Here is a 9,448-nt window from a genome sequence, read left to right as displayed (position 1 = left end):
GCTATTTTCAAATTACTCGACTTGGTTTTGTAAGTGAATCAACTATTATGGTTTTCAAAAAAGGATTGAAGTCACCAAGTTTGTCATGACTCAAGTGAAAGTGCCGTATTTTAGAATGCAGATTCGTCCGAGCTGGATTACGTGCACCTTTACTACATCCTTAGGAAGTAGATGTTTACATATAATTTAAATATAAGCTGGAGCTTTGCTTCTCTCCAGAAAATTTGAACCCTACACTACATAGTTATGAGGCATTGTTCCTACCAACTGAATAATCTCTCGAGGTTAGTATCGTATTATTTAAGCTGAACATTTAGGACTAAATTTCATCATTTTTTACCTTGACCTAGTCCACATGATTCTTGCCTTAAGTTTTCTGAAAAGTTTAAATAGTTCTGAAAACTTGGCCCGATTAAAACTCAATTTCCAATTATACAATATATAACATCGATTTATATTATGAGATATATAGCATAAAGTGGCTGTGTGATCCTCAATGAACCAAGAAATTCCATTCAATTAAATGTCCTTACATGTATTCTTATTGGTCATCCACGTTGGTGTTGTTGTAGCTAAATCGGACAATTGAGTGAATTGTGCTTGAATCAACCAAGCTTGACCTACTACGAAAATACATAGGAGTTAAAGTGGGCTGATCACTGAGTATCAGGGAACAACCATCCTCTAAAACCCAAGTCAGATTAATAATCAACACCAAACCTTAGTTGCAAGGTTTAAGGATTCAAAGCTTATAGGGTTGAAAGACGTTGGAAAAAGAACTTCGAAATTGGAGAGAAGAGGGCCTCGTTGATGCATGGGATGGGGGTATTTATAACTCAATTTGGCAACAGGTGGTTCCTTCTTCGTGTCCTAGTCAGCAGAGGAAAGTTCTAGAGTCCATGGCCACCTAGGGGATATGAAGCAACACTATTGGTGGATCGGATTGAAGAACAATGTGGAAGACTTTGTGGCCAAGTGTGACACTTGTCAACGAGTTGAAGCTGTTCGAAAACCGTCGTCAGGACTTCTATAGCCACTTCCCATTCTTAGTTTTAAGTGGGAAGACATTACTATGGACTTCGTCACTAGCTTACCCCATACCAACAAAGGGAATGACACTATGTGGGTGATCATTGATAGACTTGACCAAATCAGTACATTTCATTCCTATGAAGATCACATATACCATGGATAAGCTAGCAAGATTATATGTGGGCAATGTAGTGCGTCTACACGGAGTTTTGGTAAGTATAGTATTGGACAGAGATCCAATATTTACCTCTAGATTCTAGAAAAGTCAATAGAAAGCCTTGGAAACTCAACTGAATCTAAGTATAGCTCATCATCCACAAACCGACAGACAATCTAAGCGGACAATTCAAATCTTGTGTAGTGGATATGAGAGGTAATTAGGATGAACATCTAGCTTTGGTGGAATTTTCCTATAACAACAATTATCAGTCAACGGGCATGGCTCCTTTCAAAGCATTTGTATGGACACACTTGTAGAACCCCATTGTATTGGATCAAAATTGGTGAAAGAAGAATTCTAGGTCTAGAGATGATAGAAGCTACAAGTGCAATGGTTGACATGATCAGAGAAAGGATCAAGACAAAAGTTGTATGCCGAGAAAAGGACTAATCTGCCTCCTAACCATCACGTGTGCTATGCCTCTTAACCGTCCACAGTAACCTCCACGAATATAATAATATGAAATTAAATTGTGGGTGGTTATTGAAAGAGGGCCAGAGCAAATTAGGGTTCAATTTCCATAAGCAGACCTGGCTGGTCGTTTTGGGCGGTTGGTTGGGTCAATCAACTGCCTTAAGCAACCGCCCCCTAGTACTTTTTAGTACTTGGGTGCTTTGTTCAACCGGTTGATCCCCAAAACTAACCTAACCTTAACCAACATGTGGGGGTGTTTTTACCTTGATCACAAACATCTTCAAACTCAACTTGACTCCGGCTAGAGATCCACTTTCCCAGTCCATTAGGGTTTCTACTGGATTTCCTTTGGGTTCCCGGTATGGTAACTTCTTTATCGGTGGAATCTAGATCCATAGGCTCAGGGTATGGATCATGGGCTTCAACTCAAATACTCCACAGCTTATTCCGGCTGGAACTTCAGGTACTCTGACCTACAATATGGATCCCGGGAATTACGAGGGTTGTTACAATTGGAGTACACTTAACATGATCCACTCCAAGAGAAGGAATCGGTTGGGAAGCCAATGCCTAAATGACCTAGTATTTGTCACTACAATATGAGGTTGAAGATACAACATGTCAGGGAGTAGGCTGAGAAAAGTCGGCAATACATTGATCTCGATGATATATTTGAGGTAGGCGCAAATGAACAAGATCCCCTCATTCAGTGGATGTTGGATAGGGGTGAGCCGGTGTTGGGCCAACCTGGAGGGGGGCCTGACCTAGAGCTAGCTCGAACTATAGGGGTTGATGTGGATGAGTTTATGGCCTCTCAAGATGGGCAGACACATGCAGAGGCAGCTGGTACTATTGATGAGGATTGGATGGTGGCACCAGGCACACAGGAGCAGTTGATGATGATCCAAATGACACACTCGCTCCCAGTCAGACTGCGAGAGATGATGATGATGGTGGTGGTGGTGGCGAAGGCCTTGAAGAGCGTTTGCATGTTCCACTACCGGAGACAAAGTAGCCCCCACTCAGATACATTGGGGAGAGTCATTTCACACATGCCACCCAGTATTATGATCATGATGGTGAACAACATCATGGTCGTGAATATGTTGATACGAGCCACCATCAGAAGGGGAAGGGCTATGGGAAGCAACAACAACACAGAGGTGGTTATGATGATATCAGCTTCCTGCACGGATCTTACAGTTATGGATCCTACTATTCATATGGATCCCATGATTCTTATGTAAATCCTTCGGATCCCGCGGACAACTTAACAGGAGCGATGGGGTCTATAAGTTTGGATGAGTTTGTAGGCTCCACATCTGCTTATGGGCCTAATGGTATTTATGGTGTCCCTCCTTCTCATGGACAGTATGGTATGTTTATGGATATCCCCCCTAGTATTTCATACTATGGGCACTCGCAAGACGATAATTACTATGAGCTTGGTCTCTCGAGGACAATGTCTATTGAAGAGTCCATAACTTCATAGTCATTGGCACTAGCAGTAGCATCATTAGGCATGCAACACCTTCTTTGACCCTATTCTCAATTCCCTCACGTGGGAGTTCTCTTAGAGGTAGAAGATGAACGCTATAAAGCTGCAATTGATGACTATCTGGAGCACTATCATTATCAAATGAGATGTGATCAATATGTAAATTTGTTGGGGGCGAGGATGGGTTGGAGAGAACATAGTCAATGGGAGTTCGATCCACCCAAGCACAATACTTGGAATTAAGAGTTGGAGATTTAAGATGACCGGATGACTCTATGTACTTGTATAATGAATTGTAGACTTTAGATGATCTGATTTATATAAGTTTTCAAACTTCTAGTTTCACGGTTTTTGCTTGCATATAGTCGAATATGTGTCGATTAGGAACATTAGTTTAGGTGATGTTTTAAGTCAAAATAACACTCCCAATGTGTTTATTGGCCTAAAATTAGGCTACAACGTCAAAATTCAGTCCAAAATGTGTGAAGCCCCGCATCTTTTTATGTTATTATTTTATTATTGTGTGTGAATGTGTCAGTCATTAAGATTATTAAAGGATCATGATGGTTGGTTTGATGGTTTAATCAAATGGTTCATGTCACACCCACTTGCCGGTCTCGGTTACCCGCCCGACAACTCGTGGGAGTGATCCATCACAGGATCCACGGTCTAACACATCAATAATAATAAATGCAAGTAAAAATAATAATGAGCATGAATAAGTTCAATAATTAAATGAAAGGATTACAGGAGTCCAAATACTCCAATAAAATAATAAAAATAAAGAATAAACTGTCAAAAAAATAATGAGTTTGCGAAAGCAATTAAAAAGAATTAAATGATCTTCTTTCTAGTTTCTTTCTCTAAAGCTAGAAAATGTTTATCATGTTTTTCAAGAAAAGGGGTTCTCCAATTCTTCTCCATAGAATGGGCAAACTGCCTAGTCACTTGTCTCCTCCGCCCATCAATGGGTGCTATAAGAGCATTCCATGCACTCGCAGGAGCTCCCACACAGGTTATCTCCATTTCCCATTGTCGGTGCCACATTCTCTTCATACGAGAAGGCTCCTTCATGGGAAACCAATCCATCTTCCGGCGCATATCCTCCATCTGTACAGGCTAATATAACATAGAAAAATAAAGGAATGAGTTTTGACGAACCCAGTAAGAACAACAATAATTCTCATCCATATGTCAAACCATCAGAAATGAATATATGATATGTATGAAATGCAAAAGTATGAATACCGCTAAGATCTAACTATGCAAGTCTCTAACAGTTGACATGCTTTAAGATATACACCAGCCTCCTCTGGGTAGGTCTAGTCACTCTGATCCGGCAAGGACTGGCTACCTCTGTAGGGATCTTGGGTAAAATGGTAAGTCCACACTGGCTCTCAAACCATGGCTGGGGTTAAGTCAATACTCTCTCACCACGACCATTGGCATGAGTACTGGTGCATGTCGGGGTTACTAATCCAATGCAAGTCATAATGGTAACATATTACATGAAGTCCAAATACATCTCCTATGACACCAACCAACTCAGCTCAATATCTTTCGCAACCTAGGAATGAGAACCCTCACGGACTGGCTACCGCTATTAGACTCCATTCCATAACCCTATGGTCATCCATATATTGTTGGGGCGGAAAGCTCTCATGACTCCTCACGACACCCAGTCCGCTCCTTGGACATCCATGAACCCAACCCTAACATATGCAACCTTACCATTGTATGACCAACAGTGGACCACTGAGTCTCTGTACGGACTGGTTACCGCTATAGGATGAAACAGAGTCACATCACCATCGTCACGGGTCATCCGGCTTCAATTCCCCTACCGAAAGGGTAGTAGTATGTGAGGTACCTAGCCATGCAACTCTAGACTCTACCTAGGTATATCATCCAGTAGTTATGACAGTGTTGGAGACATCAGCGAGCATGTGTCCCATACCACAACCCTCTAATATCTCAAGCCAAGGTATCCCAATGGAATACCCTTTCCATCAGAACCACAAACCATCATCATCATCATACCATATTCATAATTGATAAATCATATGTAAAGACAATACAAACAGCAAGCATATAATAAGATCATCATGCTATTCATGGTAACAACAGTATTTAAAATGAAAGAACAGTATTGAAAAACACTGGACTAGTATATTCAAGTCATTTCATAAAGATGAGGTTGTATGCCCTTACTTGTAAATAATTAGAAATCCTCTAGATTGCATACCAGAAACAATTATAAGACTTTTATTGGAAACAGAGGACACCTATAAACAGGGTTACAATAATATGTAAGTCGAATGAATCAAACTGGACAAAAACCAGAAGTTACTTGCTCTTTGGAAACCAGCCGGTCGCTTAGGTTGAGCGACCGCCACTAGTGACCGCCCCAAAAACAAAGAGTTTCAATCCGAAACTCAGGCTTCTGATCATCCGATTTTTGGATGATCATAGTTCGAATTTCGAACCTAACACTCCCACAACCAAGGGGTAACACGAAACCTAACAATTGACACCAATTTGGTTACCCAGAATCCCCCCCCCCTTGATTAGTTCAATCCTTTTCACAAAAGCAGGGTTTCGTTTTCAGACCTGATCTCATCAAGAGCATTAAAAAGGTAGGTACTGTAATGAGAGGATCATGAACAACCAAAGAGGAAAACAAAACTACTTTAATCATAGCCGAGGATAGAGTATGAGTGAACAGAGAGTCACTTACCTCAACCAGATCAGCTAGAAAAGATAGGAGAAGCTTCCAGATCACTAACAGCACTTCAAATCACCTTCCAGCACGTCTCCACTGCTGCCTAACCACCAAAAACAGCAATCCTGAATATAATATTCGTAAAATAGACGAGGGTTGCTATTTATAGAAGTCTGGGGGCAAAATAGGGCAAAACCTCGTAACCAGGACCAGGCGGTCGCTTGGGGGGGTCGCTTGGTCCAATCAACCGCCACTAGCCACCGCCCCCTAGTATATTGCTATACAAGGGTGCTTTGCTCAGGGGGTTGAAGTCCAAGTAGGGCTGCAACAGGGCCGGGCTGGGTCGGGCTTTTGCAATCCCAAACCCACCCCAATTTTTTTTAATTAAACCCCATTCCCCCCCCCCCCCCTTCCGTGGTGGCCAAGGATTATTGTCCCTAGCCCTAAGCCCTACAGGGCCAAGCCAAGCCCATTCCCGCCCTGATTGGCCCTAATAGGGCCGGGTCGGGATGGGTTGGCCCTGATTGGCCCTGATTGGCCCTGATTGGCCCTGATTGGCCCTGATTGGCCCTGATTAGCCCTGATTGGCCCTGATTGGCCCTGGCCCTGATTGGCCCCGATTAGCCCTAATTGGCCCTGGCCCTAACCCTGATTGGCCCTGATTGGCCCTGTCCCTGACCCTGATTGGCCCTGATTGGCCAATTAGGACTTTCTGATTAGCCCTAATTGGCCCTAATTGGCCCTGACCCTATATATATAAAAGTATCACAAGTTAACTAAAAATAAAATTCATAGAAACATAAGATAATTCAAGCTCCTACAAAATGATAAAATAGTCAATAAATTGATAGTGTTACTTTAAAAATAAATAAAATTGAAAGTCTCCCATTGCTTTGATGATGGAACTTCAAAACCTTTCCCATTGCTTTGATGATGAAAATTGAAAACCCTGCACAAAAATTTAAAATTTCAATCAACAATAAATAAAAGAAATTACCAAAAAATTGGTGTTACTATTAAAATGAAGAAAAGTTTTATTGCATCATTACTATAATCCTTACCTTCAATGAAAAATATAAAACTATGCAATATCATGCTTCAATTCAAACTTGTAACTACACTGTCTTCATTGAAATCTAAAAATATTAACAATGTAAAAATATTAATTAGTAAATAATTCAATAATGCATAATAACTAAAAGTAGAGTAATTCAATAAATTAAAAATTCATTACCTGATATAATCTTCTCAAGGTCATCTAGGTTTTCTTCAATATTACAAGATAATGGTGCTTGCCGTAACCAATCTTGTGTGCACACCAAACCTTCTACAAGCCTTGGTGTTAATGAGCTCCGAAATTGGTCTAGAATCCGACCGCCAATGCTAAAAGCTGATTCTGAAGCTACAGTGGTAACAGGAATTGGCAAAATGTCTCGAACCATTTTACTAAGAACAGGAAATCTTGAACTATTAATCTTCCACCAGTTCAAGATGTCAAAATCATCTCCATTATCTCCACCATCTACAATAGTCTCCAATAAATAATGATCCAACTCATTCCCCACTTGTAAACTCACCCTATTTTTCATTTTCTGAAGAATCCTGTGTTGAATATCCATTGCAGAATTCTTTGGAAGATCACTAGATTTAGAAGTTGAAGTAGCTTCAATTGCATTAGGAGATAATTCAAGTGATTGGTAAAAGTTATAAAGCTGATTCATGACATTTTTAATTTCTCCAATCTTCATTTCTACATCACATTGAGAATACCTTTCCAAATAGCAAGCCTCCACAAATGCTAATTTGAAGCGGGGATCAAGAATAATAGCAAGAATCAAAAAGATATTCACTTTTTCTGCACTATCCCAATACTTCTTAAATTTGTCCATCATTACTAATGCCATACTATGACATATAGGATCTTCACTTCTTGACCATTCTACCAAAAGTGATTCAATTCCATAGACTTCAGAAAAATAAGAGTTTGAAGTGATGTAAAGTGATCCAGATAATCTTGTAGTGGCATTGTAAAACACTTCCAAAAATATTATTACATAATATTTTTGCCTTTTCCCAATCTTGTTCATTCGGGACCATATCCTTACAATCCATTGCAAAGTTCAAGTCCCTATCTTCCAAGCACTCAAAAGCTTTTTGGAATTCTAAAACAGTTCTTAACATGAGATATGTAGAATTCCAACACGTTGCAACATCAAGACATAAAGTTTTCTTGCATTGAATTTTTTCTTGTTCACAACATAGCTTAAATTGTTGTGACCTTGCAGGTGAGCTTCTTACATATCTCACTACAGCAAGAATTTTTGCAATTGAATCCCCACAAACTTCAAGACCACTTTTAACAATTAGATTCAGAATATGAGCACAACATCTAACATGGAAATATTCACCATTCAACAACAATCCATTTTTTTTTATCAACCTTCTCTTCAAATTTCAAACGGCCACATCATTGTTAGATGCATTATCTATAGTAATAGTACACAACTTCTCTAAACCCCATTCCAATAAGCATGATTCAAGAACATTACTAATCATTTCACCGGTGTGTGGTGATGGGACAATGGAAAAATTAATAATCCTTTTCTGTAATTTCCAATCCAAATCAATGTAATGTGCTGTTACACACATGTAACTAAGGTTTTGGATTGAAGTCCACATATCTGTAGTAATGCACACCCGGTAACCATTTTTCTTGATCATATCCTTCAATTTCTTTTTCTCTTCCAAGTATAGTGCAAAACAATCTTTTGTCACAGTGGTGCGTGACAAAAGATTAAACCTCGGTTGTAATGCCCTAAGGAATCTTCTAAAACCTTCCCGTTCAACAAATGTAAAAAGAAGCTCATCCATAATGACCATAGTGGCAAGCTCCTTTCTACAAATTTCTTGTTCAAATTTCCAACTTGACAAAGAAGCAATGTTCTTACCATCACTCTCCTCAACTGAAAAATGTAACAACTTTTGCTTCTTGTCTTTTTGACTAGCAGGATATTGGTAACATCTTTCTAAGTGTCTTTTTAATCCACTAGTCCCACTTGAACTAAGACATGAAAATTCTCCATTGCAATAGTTGCATTTGCATTTTGCAACTTTTGAACCACTAAGAGGTGCAATTTTGGTAAAATGATTCCAAATACTATTTGGTCCTACTATTTTAGTTCCAGAATGTACCTCACTTGAAGCAACATTTTCATGGGTAGAACCACTAGGCTTATTTGTTGTACTTGAGTTGGTATTTCCTTGCATTGCTGATATCTGCAAATGTAAATTTTCATTTGCATAAGAATACATTTTACATTTGCATAAAAATACATACTAAGAATACTATAAAAAAAAATGCATACATAATAAAAAAATGGTATTGAAACATATGAACTTAGGTATTTATATTTGTTATTATAAGTTAGTTTAGAATGTTGAAAGGTAACTAAAATAAAGATAGAAGATAACCAAACAATGCAGGAGGCTTTTGAAACCGATAGAAACCATCTTCAATAGGAATTGAACTTTTTTTCTCCCCTTTCCCACCCACTTTTTCTCT

The sequence above is a fragment of the Hakea prostrata genome, chromosome 10, assembly GCF_041222555.1.
Source record: "Hakea prostrata isolate BN-2017 chromosome 10, UWA_Hpros_2, whole genome shotgun sequence".
NCBI classification, from domain to species: Eukaryota; Viridiplantae; Streptophyta; class Magnoliopsida; order Proteales; family Proteaceae; genus Hakea; species Hakea prostrata.
The sequence above is the reverse complement of the archived record's forward strand: the minus strand, read 5'-3'. Positions refer to the sequence as shown.